At 37.8% G+C, this 12,048-nt stretch overlaps 1 pseudogene; it reads left to right on the top strand.

Moving 5' to 3' along the window:
* Positions 1 to 5,970: 5,970 nt before the first annotated feature.
* LOC104168458 lies at positions 5,971 to 9,542 on the top strand (annotated as a pseudogene).
* The last annotated feature ends 2,506 nt before the right edge of the window (positions 9,543 to 12,048 follow it).

Here is a 12,048-nt window from a genome sequence, read left to right as displayed (position 1 = left end):
GTGAGTAAAGTTAAGCCCAGGAAGAAGGGTGGGGTGGGGCGAAAGTGTTTTTAAGATTTAGTTTTTCTTTCTCATTACCCTACTCTGATTTGATTAGTAATAAATTAAACTTAATTTTTCCCAAGTCAAGTCTGCTTTGCCCATGAAGGTAATTGGTGAGTGATCTCTCCCTGTCCTTATCTCAACCCATAAGCCTTTTGTTATATTTTCTCTCCCGTGTCCAGCTGAGGAGGGGAGTGATTAAGGGGCTTTGGTGGGCACTTGGTGTCCAGCCAGAGTCAACCCCCCCAGTCTTAATTAAGAACATGTGTTTGGTTATCATTCTGTTGACTTTGATAGCACAGAATCATAGAATGGTTTGGTTGGAAGGGTCCTTAAAGATCATCTAGTTCCAACTCCTCGACCTCGACCAACTCTTCCTCCTCCGTGGAGGAGTTCCAACTCCTCCAACTCCCTGACCTCAGGTCAACCTGCTAGTCACGCTGCTTTGGATGCAGCCCAGGACATGGTTGGCTTTCTGGGCTGCAAACACACATTACCAGGTCATATTGGGCTTCTCGTCAACCAACACCCCAAGTCCTTCTCCTCAGGGCTGCTCTCAGTCCGTTCTCTGCCCAGCCTCTGTTTGTGCTTGGGATTGCCCTGACCCATATTCAGGACCTTGCACTTGGCCTTGTTGAACTTCATGAGGTTTGTGACCCTTTTGGTTTCATCTGCATTGAGTGGTAGTCTTATCCAAATGCCTTGGAACATCTCATTTCAAAATAACTTTTTTAACCCTGTTCTGCGTTCCTCAGGTCAGTGCTGCTATGCGTTGTCAGCAAGGTATCAAGATGAAGATACCCCCTTGGTGAGAGGCTAACTGCCTTGTGAGTGTGCTATATGCTGTTCTTCCCAGAGCTCCTAATTGGTCCTCTGGATGAGAACAACAAAGGCAAATACTGTTGCCTTTTTATAGTAGCTCGTATGCTAATGCCAGTGTAATTGTCATCTGACTTGGACCTTGTCATGCACATTTTAAGAAGCTACATCTCTGTTAGCCATAGGTTTTGGCCCAACAAGCAGGATTATGTGGGCACCATATCAGCTGCTGTTTGTATAGTTCTGTTTTTAATGATCAAAGGCCTGTGTGAATGGCATAAGAAAGCATATCAGGCAGTTTCTATGAATCAATAGCTTCTCTATTTTTAAACTAATGACATGCTGTCACATAGTTGAAGTTTAATAAGTACAATTTCAGAATGTTTTGAATTAGGTCATATATATTGCCTGTTATTTCAAAGTTGGATTCCCTCATGCTCCAGAATTGAAATACAGACTTCTCTTTATTTTTTCATGTGCTATTTTGTATTGGTGATGGAGTATTTGTTTACAGCTCCACATCAGAAGTGTGTGCATGGTTTATTCGTGAACTGTTCCTTTCACTTCCCTGTGGCATTAAAAAGAAGGATAAGATGCATATGTGAATACAAGATAGGGTTAAGATATGTGTGGTGTATTAATGTAAACTAAAAGCCTTTTGAATTTTTTCAGAAGCTTCTTCTCCTCCCCATATGTGCATATAAGATGAGAAATTGGCTTCCTCTGTAGCTACCATTGAAGAGTTCTCCTCGTAATATAAGCCCAGAGGGACAAATACGTGATACACATTTGGGCACAGTTCTATGCAGCTCTTGTTTTTTGGGCACCAAACTTTCTTTCTAAGCCTGTTAGCACTAACTTGGATTTGTGGTAGGACGTCTCATATCAGAGACACGAAAACCGACTGACAGCACTTTGAGTGAGTTAGCTGATGACAGTGTGTTTCTCTGGACTTAGCGAAGTAATCACCGTGTAGCATGTTTGTATATCTTGGAGTGTACTTATATTCATATTCTAGTAAAACAGGAAAGAAAGAAACAGATTTGCAAACATTAAAGCTCCAGAACAGACTTTTGCCTGCTCCCTACTAAAGTGAATAATGGATCATTTCAGTGAATTTTTCTAGGTGCTAATCCTACTCAAAAATATAATTATTTGCAAATCATTACTTAATTAAATTGGAAGTAGTAATTTTAATTTTCAGCGATTATAATCATTATTTTTTCTTTATCTTTGGAAGTTATGGTTTATCAATATCATAAAATGGTTTCCCAAATAACTTGCTCTGTATAACAAGCTTATGATTTTGAAGTAACCATTATTTGGTGCTTGCTATTTATTTTAATAGAGGCTTTACCTTCCTTTAACTTTCAGGTAACAATAAGATGAACTTAAATGGTACTGGTTATGAGAGTAGATCAGCTGAAAGGTACAAGACATGATTACTGCAGCGGCCCTTCCTTTGATTTGATGGGCCAGACTGCGTTTAGGTTCAGCCCGCCTGGTTGGGTACATCAACACCACATGCCTTGAAATTTAGGCATGGCTGAAGTATTTTGGTTGGGCATGCATAAAACCAATGCTTATTTCATCCTGTGACAGTGACTGAAGTGGGTGTCTGTAAGGTGATAAATTTAGATTTCATTTGTCTTCATAAGCAAGTTCATTTGGCAGGAATGGCGGGACTACTGCAGCAAAGAATAGAACGTTCCAGGTGCTGGTCTCCTCAGGAGGCCTCCTTTGCTAAGGGTTTTGAACTGACATCGCTTTGCTGAGCCCTTAAGTCAACACACTCCAGCTTGATTGGTGTTCACTGACTGGCACTCATCTGAGTTTTATGCTTTAAAAGGCAACTTTTGCCTTTAAAAGACAATACTGTATACCCCCACACACTATCTATATATATATGTATAAAAATGTATGTTTATATGCTTTTTGTATATATACAAGCATATAAATGGTTTATGTGTATGTACATGTGTGTTTATATATCTGTATATAACATAATAGCATAAAAAAATCTTACGGAGTATTAGAGAAGTAGACTCAGGCCCTTGGGGTAGATTGAAAGGCTGAGTCTCGTTTTCTGGACTAGTGCTGTAACACTTAGGCTATTGTGCAAAGTGTAATTTCTGTTGTCTGCCTTCCTCATCCCCACTCTTGCTAAGCTGCTGTAACTGATTTTGAAGTCAGCTGTTAAACTGCTATTTTTTTCTCCTCTTGGCCATCATGGGTAACCCTAGTCATGCATTTTTAAACTGGCTTTCACAGTAGTGAAAGTGTGAATGGAAGGATGTTGAGAGGGAACTGCAAGACTGACCTTTTGCCACAAATTGCAACATAGTTGTCTACTAGAGATTGTTTATTGAAAAAAAAAATCTTCTAATTCTCCTTTTCTGATTGTTTTGCTAACTCCGGAGCCTTCAACTCTAATTCTTCAGTGGTTCTGGATGGTTTAAGCTATTGCAGTTTCAGTCCCGTTCCAGTGACAGTTGTATAGTTGTTAGTCTTTTGCATTGCTTATGCTGGTTTTGCCTGTCTTGTTTGACTGCTGATATCTTAAGGGGAAAGTCCCAGATTTCCACTCAAAGAAAAGATAAGGATAGAAAAAGAATGGGGAATGAATTATGTACCATGCTTTATTCAGTGGCATAGTCTGTTGCTCCCTCAGTGACTTTTTATAAAGCTGTTTTATTTTTGTGTTTCAGTAGTTTGTTATAATGTATTATTTCTTCTTAATTTTTTTGAGATGGAGCTGTAATTGATAAACTGTGGATAGTAATATCTTGAATTACTCTTTGGGTTGGGAGGATGTTCCTTCTTCCATTCTAAGTTTGCTGTTCAGAGGCCATTTGTTTCCCACTCTCTTCTTTTTTTCCAGCTTACCAAAACCACCAGCAGGATCTTACAAGTTTGTGAATAGTTATGTGGGTTTTATCTTGGCAGTGGTGATTCCTAAACTCTGTGATAGCCCACATACCATTTGGAAATGTGGTGAACATACCACTGTTTGATACTCACATCCTCAATTATATGAATATTTCAAGAATTGTTTCACTTGTGTAGTCGAACAGGCTAAGGGCATGTGCTGCCTGTGGGGAGAGGGGTTGCAGAGTGGCAGGCTTGATGATGGATCTCTTTAGAGCACAGAGACTTACTGAGAGACATCCATCCCCTGGCTTCCATGCAGAGCTGCAGCATTTGTTATACCCTGGAGTCTGACAGACTTGACACAACTGGTCAGTGAGAGCTGATCAGCCGTGTCTTTTGTGTGCTGGAGAGAGGGAGGAGAACTGTGAGTTCATGATTTTGCCAGGGTTGAAGTAGGTTGGCATGAGGACCATTGACTGAGTTCTGCATGTGATATTCAAGACTTGACAAAGTTAGTCTTTCTGATGGGAAATCTGTCAGTATTTTGGCTTTGCCATTACAGTGTTTAAATCCTGTGTTCTTTAACACTGTTCTGTTGATACAGTGGAAGAACAAACACATAAAGGCCTGTGTTACATTTAAATCCAGAAATGAGAGAAAATGTAGATGTCATGACTCTTACTGTAACTCCATAAGTAGATGAAATGTCTAGTACTCTCTGGAATGTTGATTGCCCCCACCATTTCAACAACTGCGTGGATTTGTTTGCGAGTTACTTTATACTGTGCTAAATGCCAGCAATTGAGTTGTAAAAAGCAAAGCAAAAATTTCCACTTCTATAATTATGTTCTGGTTTATAATTATATTTATCTCTTGTATCCTAAATGAGCATTTCAGTAATTTGTATGGCTTCTCACTGTTGCATACCCTAAAGAGATTAAAGGAATATTGTGAAAGACTGATAGGAAAGCAAAATCATAGTCATCTGTGTGTTCATTCAGTATTGATGGTGACAAACTCTAATGAGATTTTCTCAATCTTGGGTTGAAATCTTAGTAAAAATGACTAATTGTGTTTGAATTTGGCTAAATTGAATACTGAAGATGATTCTCTTTGACCTATGGACAGAAATCTACCTCAGAGTTACAGACACAAGAAGCCTATTGCTTGAATTAAAATTCTTCCATTTAACCATTTCTCTATCCCTATCAAAATAAAAATCTTGCAGAGTTTAGGTGGCCAGAATCAGATTTTGACTTACTGGAATATATTGAATGTACACCATTAAAATTCTGTGTAGACTCCTAGAGAAGGATAAATTCTAGATATATTTCATCTGGAAAGCTTGGTGCAAAGATGAGATGGGTTATTCAAACAAAGAACAACTCAGAACTAATGATTAAGATGAGCTGTGGCTAAGATGAGCTTTCATGCCTACTAACCCCATCTCCTTGATAAACTAGAGATTATTTTAGAATTCCAATAACATCATTTTAATAAATTCAGAAGATGTATAACCTTCTGGAAAAACCAAGTTCCATATTCATTCATGAAGTCATAATCTTCTGTCTTAAGCTGTCTTCACGTGTAAGTGGTTGATAAAGCTGAGGTTTAGATACTGCCTTGATGTTTGGTGTACCCTCAGCCTAGGTAGATCTGCACTTCTAATGCTGGCTCTGTAGTGATTTGAGCAGATCATACACTCCAGTTATGCACTGTGGTCTGATGCCAGGTGACCTGTAGGTTTTTCTGACTATGCACCAGCATAGTTTTGTGCCAGATCACAAACTGAGTAATCCGGTGCCTCTGTCGTTCTTGTCACTCTATATGTATTTATTGTGACTGGCTTTTACATGCTGTAAACAGCACCAGTAGAGTTGACACTGCTTTTTATGTAGAAGATGGGTTGCCATAAAAGTGACTAGTAGATGATACATGGCTAGGGAATGAATATTACTCATTCCCAGTGAAATGTAGTGGCTGGATGGACAGTACATCGTGCTGATAATGTCCATGTAAAAGTTACATCAAGAGACGAGAGCTAGAAAGATGAAGAGTATTTTGAAAGGCAGAAGAGAATGAAGCTGAAGTTATACATTTGCTGCAAATTGCATGAGCTAAGAAGTCTTGCTTTTCCTTCCCCCCGTTAGAACAGGCCACTGCCACATCTGTTCTGTTGTGTTCTCATCTTCTGTTCCTGATGGGGGCTAGCAGCTGGGGCTGGGTTCAGTTGCCGAAATGTATGTGTTTATTACCCTGTGGGTTGCTGATGGGCAGCCAGCTGCTTATGCAGTAGGGTGTGAGTCCTACCCACATTACTTTTTCTAATGTCAGCTATGTGTGGAAGTCTTAGACACACTAGGGTGTCTTAAGATACCAGTAGGTGCCTATGATTAGGCACTTGAACTTCTAATTCCTCTTGCTTGTTTTATTTCATTGATGTGTTATGTTCATGTGTGTGCATTAGATTTAATTTCTTACTGTATTGCAGAGTTATAGTAGTTTGAAATTATGATTCATTGCTATACTTAAACTCTGATCGATCAGTTATGCTATAGTGTATTTCTTGTTACAATGGTGGAAAAGCTAGCCTACCTCGTCTTTGTTAAGCGCTGGTTTTGATTTTCTTCCATTTCAATGGGAAATAAGAAATCTTGAAGTTGTATTGTTGTTTAGTATTTATTTTTTGCTGTGTAATTATAAGGGAGACATACAGATTTTTCTTCATCTTTAATCAAAAGGAATGTATGTCCTTATCTGTTATACATGTATGTAGGAAGTGCAGCTTTTTCAGCAGTGGTCTCCTCAGATTCCAGTTGGAGTGTGTGTGTGTGTGCTCATGTGTGTGTAACTTTTTTCCCTAGATTTGTTTTTAATCATGTGCTGTAGTGAAACATATCTATTCGAGCAAGTAAAATGTCCACATCTATGCTTCTGTCATCCAGTCACGAGAATTAAAATCACATTGTTTCTCAAGAATTACACAAATACATAAGATCTTACAAGAGGTCGCGAATCTTGAGATTATGGTCATTTTCATTGCAACCAAGTTGATGTCCAGGGTCCAAATGCTATGACTGCAGGCGGAGTGAAAGCGATCTCTTTGAAAGAAAAGTGGGAGGTTTTGTAAGACAGTTCTTTTAGTGGATAATTAGTGAGGAGAGGGAAGGAAAGAACGCTTTCTGACATCTTGCTTGTTTAAGCATTTATGTTGCTTTAAACACTTGAGTAATACGTGAGGCTAACATCCATTTGAATTAAATGTAGGCATTGATCAGTTGTGGTGCTTTGACCAGCTTTTGGGTTTGGTTGGTTGGTTGGTTAGTTTTGGTTGTTTTTTTTTCTCAGCACTGAGAAAACTAAGTTCTAACAATACAAATAGGATAACAATTAACTGTTTTTATAAATTTGACTCGAGCTTGTTCATGAGTGGTCTTCAGTTGGCAAATTGCAACATTGCATAACAAATTATTTTTAGGTTGGCAATCTGGATGTCATTAAGCATTTTTTTAAGAAAAAAAAGAAAATTTCATTCCCAAGTCTGGTATGTGATATTTAAAATGCAGGACGCTACTAAATTTGAGTACCTTTAGCTATATAGTACAGTCTTTAACTTTCAAATAGATTAACTTGTAATTATTGTAGAGACCTGTAGGAAAATATTCATGTTCTACAATTATACTTTTTGATTCCTTGTTTTGTTTTCTTTCCGCTTAGTTTACTATGTGTTACTTAATAGGATGAGGATTAATTTTCTGTTTCAATTTTAAACTTAGGGTAAGAATTTTATCTCCTTCACCTGATGAGTCTGAGAGGTAGATGAAAAAAGTCAGTGTATCGGAAAAAAGGAAAGAGAGAAATGTGAAGTTTTAAACACTGTATTCTGAATTCACCTTCTCAGCTCGCAGAGAGTACCACCTGGCAGTATCAAGCAAACTGGGGGATTTTTTTGTGTTTTTTTTTTTTTTTTCTTCCTGGTGTTAGCCAGCTTAACACTTTTCAAAGCCCAGTAGCTTGTGTTTCTGCTCTGATACCTGTCCTGTGCATTTACGAGTCTCCAAGATTACTCTTGACTTTTTTCCAGAAGTGTCATTGTTTAAGAAGCATTTGCAAAGAGTAGTACAGGTGCTATTGGTTTTTTTTCTTTCATTTTTAAGCTAAAAGGTTTTTGTGAACCGTTTGCTGCCCTGTTAAACGGTCCAGAGAAGTACGTTGGGTTTTTAGCTGACCTTTTGGCTCGACATCCCTTCTAGTTACTGGAGGGGAACATGGAGAAGAGTGCTCTGGCAAGTGGCAGAGCCTGCCTTCTGCCCTGCCGTGTGTTCACATGGTGGTAGGTGCAATGATGGGAGATGGCCCCGATGTTTCTCATTTGATTTCAGATCGGAATCATCTGCTGATCTCAGGACAAGCAGATTACTGTGGTTAAGCCGTAAGCATTTGTCAGACTGCAGGGAAGATCTTTGCGTATATTGTAGTCGTGGGCTCTGCTCTTCTTTCTTCAGTCTGTCTTCTTCATAGTATCTATGCTAAAGCTTGAAGTTTAAACTCTGTTGCATACTTGTTCTATATTCAGAAAGTGAGGTAATGTCGGCATGAATAATTTCACTATCTTATTACCCCTGTAAAAAATATTTTTACACGGCAAAGAACATGTTGATAAGTGAAGTCCCTACCTTCTCTACATAAATCTCATAAGAGCAACTTTGTTTTCTTGCTTTTGCCTTTCATTGCTAAAGTGATAATAATAAACATACCTTTAGAGATACAGAAGGCAAAGACATGCATGAGAAGGAAATTAAAGCATGGTTAACAGCAGTAGCTGGCCTTTCAAAGGAGACTACTTAAAAAGATAAATAGACTGGTAGAAAAGCCACTGTTCAAGATCTTTGCTGAAATGAAGCCAAGAGTTGAAAGGACTTTTCTTCCCTGTTTTAGTGTTCAATTAAAAGTTATTGACCTTCTTTTTCAAAGATTTGTCTGGAGGGAAAGACAGGAAGGATTGTTTGTTTCTATTAAGAAAAAAAAATTAGTTTGAAAACTAAAAACTCCTTTGACACAGAAGCTCATTGTTTCACTGGCAAAATTCAGCCTGAAGTTTACTTTTGCCAGAAGCCCCCTGGAAATACAAGTGAGTGTGTTCTGCTTGAGTAATCACATGTAAATGCAGAGGTGCCAGCAGCACTATGATAATGACTGTAGTATCTTTGAAGGCACTCTGAAGCTCCTGTTCAAAGACACTCTTAAATAATTAAATCTTTTTTTTTTTCAATTTACATGGAATATTTAATGACATCCCCCATGTACCAGATTTCCTACCCTTCGTTTCTTTCTCATGCAAAGAATAAACAGAGTATTTCAATTAAGACACGGCTTGCTAACCTGTATAGTAAAGAAAGGTGATGAAAGAGCAGATCCAGGTAGTTCTTTGTTGTGACCCTCAGTAACATTTTCTTACCACAGAAGTGACAGCTTGAAAAACTTAGATATGTTTTAGACCATTTATGTGGTCTTCCTTGTAAGACTGTCTGCTCAGATGGCTGTACATGCTTTTAATCTTTTTTTTTTAATTATTGTTATTTATTTGGCAGATACTGAGCATCTCTATACGGTAGTGTTTGAAGAGATCTGTGGACGTTTTGGAAAGACCTATACCTGGGATGTGAAATCTTTGGTCATGGGTAAAAAAGCCCTAGAAGGGGCACAGATTATTCGAGATGTTCTAGATCTTCCAATAACCAAAGAAGAGTTATTACATGAAAGTAAAATGAAGCAGGAGAAGATATTCCCTACTGCTGAATTGATGCCAGGTATGTTTCTCTTAAATATTTATAAACTGTTTATGGAATTACTTAAATGCTAACCAAGGTAGAAGTTTTTAATCTGCCTTCCACAAAACAGTTTCTTTTACAGATTCAATTTCATCACTCTTATTTTAGCAAGTTTTACTCAAATCTAACTGTTATTTGACTGTTAAAGAGATATTTTACCATTAAAGGGTCCTGAAAACTTTATTTTCTTCTTTATGTGAACAGCTTTTTTTCTGTATGTTTTAAAAGAAGACAAAAGACTAGGTAAATGTGCATTAATTCTGTTTTTTAGACCAGTCACTCTTTATAATTGTTGTTGCCAGCTGTGTGACTCAGCAAGTTACTTTTCTCTGGCTATGAGTATAGTCCAACTTTGTTAAGCACAAATACACTTTTAAATGTGCAGGCAAATGTACAAGCCCATGGGATTAATCTCACCTAACCTGAACACTGAAACTTAAGCGTAGTGTCTGAGTTGGCTGTGTGTCAATGGCGAGGGAGGGTTTCTCAGGTTGTCCTAAGACAGGTAACTTTCATCACGTTCTGAAGATGCAGGTCTTTTACCTGTGATTGTGCAGGAAGCCCAAATGAGTAGCTTAAACCAGGTAGCTCAAGATAAGCGAGAAGGCGAATCTTCTCTGTGGTGTGAACTCATACTTTTATGTTCCATTACATTTACATCTGAAATGCTTAGAGAAAAATCTTCAGGCATGCAAGACAAGCAATACCTAAAGCTAGGATTGCTTTTAACTTTTTCTACAATGTTAAACTTCCTGGAGCAAATATCAATAATTTATGAAGAAAGAAAAAAGGAGGGGGGAGGAGAGGAGGATTGAAATAAAATATTAGAAGTGAAGTAACTACATGTCACTATAACAAGTCTAACTGCTACAGTTTTTTCTCTTTGAATGTGTGCTTGTTTGTTCTGACAATCTCTGCAGTGCATTAATGATGTTTTAATTTTTAGATGCTTTTTTATACTTAGTTTCATAATGCATTAAGGGGATGAAAATTAAAAAATCTGTGATACGTTAGGAATAAATAACAAGCAGCAAAAATAAAAGGTGTAATTTTTTTTAGGCAGCTTAAAAATTTGAGTATTTCATGTAGCCAACTTTTTAGTTATCTCTCTGATGTCTTTTATTTGCAAGATTTTTCAGACTGCATCTTTGTCACTTAGATCCGAGTAAAACTGTAAGCCTAGTTAAACTCTCCAGGAAAACAAGAAAGATGGAGGGATGTGTTTTTCGTTTTTCATTTTTCATGTCAAACTGCTGGGACTAGCTTTGCAGCTATATCTTTGGCAAGACAAACCAAAAAAATGCTAGTCTGGGCTTAAAAAACATCAGATGGGCAGACTGGGTGAAATGTTAGGAGGCACAGAGAAGAATCGCTGTAATGTAAAAGCACAGGTAATAGATGCAATTAAGTGGATATTCTGTGCCTGCTGAGGATTGTGATAGCGTGGCTGAGAGGCAATGGAACAGATTAGCCGTAGGAAACACGAAGTTTTGCGCTGTTCTCACCCTCAAAAAGTGAATTCTGGGCTTGCTGAGGCTGTGCTATTATAGATGAAACAAGCAAAATTCTTACTGGGACAAGCGAGTAAACATTTTTATCATCACCAGAATTGTTCAGCTGATTATCTTTTCAGTTCTACTAAATACATGTGATAACTTTCTTCAGGCTACTTTCTAAACCAGGATCGATGTGAACTTAAATACTTTATGCTCACTGGCCATTGTGGGGAGGAAAGGCAGCCTTGGTCACTGAAGTAATGGGATCTGTACTTTACTTGGTAGCAGCATATGAGATACAAGCTGAATTGCCATGAATTTTGAGAAAACCAGGTTGATGTCAGCTAATAATCTAGAAAGAAGTGGCTCCAGCTACTCAATATTTAGTTTTTTTAAGGACTGACCTGTTCTTCAATCTGATAACCAGATTTTTTAATCTGATACTTTTCTTCTGTCTTTTTGTATGTTCTGAGGATATTTATTCATGTAATCCTTGGGGATTTATTCCACAGCCTCTTAATGTTCTTTAATTAAGAATGGACTTGATGCAGATGTTGGGTAAGATGTAAGACTATGGTGACATTTTGAATTTACAAAGTTCTCTGACTAAACTGATCTTTCATGTAGTTACAGATAAATGCAGGAAAGTGAAAATTAATTGTCATATTTATTAATAGCATAAGATGACTCTGACGTGTTGAGTCTCTGGCCATCTTTTAACAGTTAATAGGCAGGTGAGGTTCTATTTTTCAATCAATTTCTACAGTTTTTGAAAAAAATAAGATTCAAATTTGGTTTGGTGGAGAGCAGTGCTGAATGATGACCAGTGATGTTTGAAAAACTGACTCAAGCAAAGCAGCACTTGTTTCTGGACATAGAATGAGCTATGCATGTGTTTTTGCCAGAGTTGATAGCTCTGTTAATTCCCAAATCAGGTAATTGACAGGTATGTCAGTGATGGTTAAGGATGGTTGTATGAATATATGATT

The sequence above is a fragment of the Cariama cristata genome, unplaced genomic scaffold, assembly GCF_000690535.1.
Source record: "Cariama cristata isolate BGI_N322 unplaced genomic scaffold, ASM69053v1 scaffold20001, whole genome shotgun sequence".
NCBI lineage: Eukaryota > Metazoa > Chordata > Aves > Cariamiformes > Cariamidae > Cariama > Cariama cristata.
Note: the sequence above shows the minus strand (reverse complement) of the source record. Positions and strands in the feature narration are given on the sequence as shown.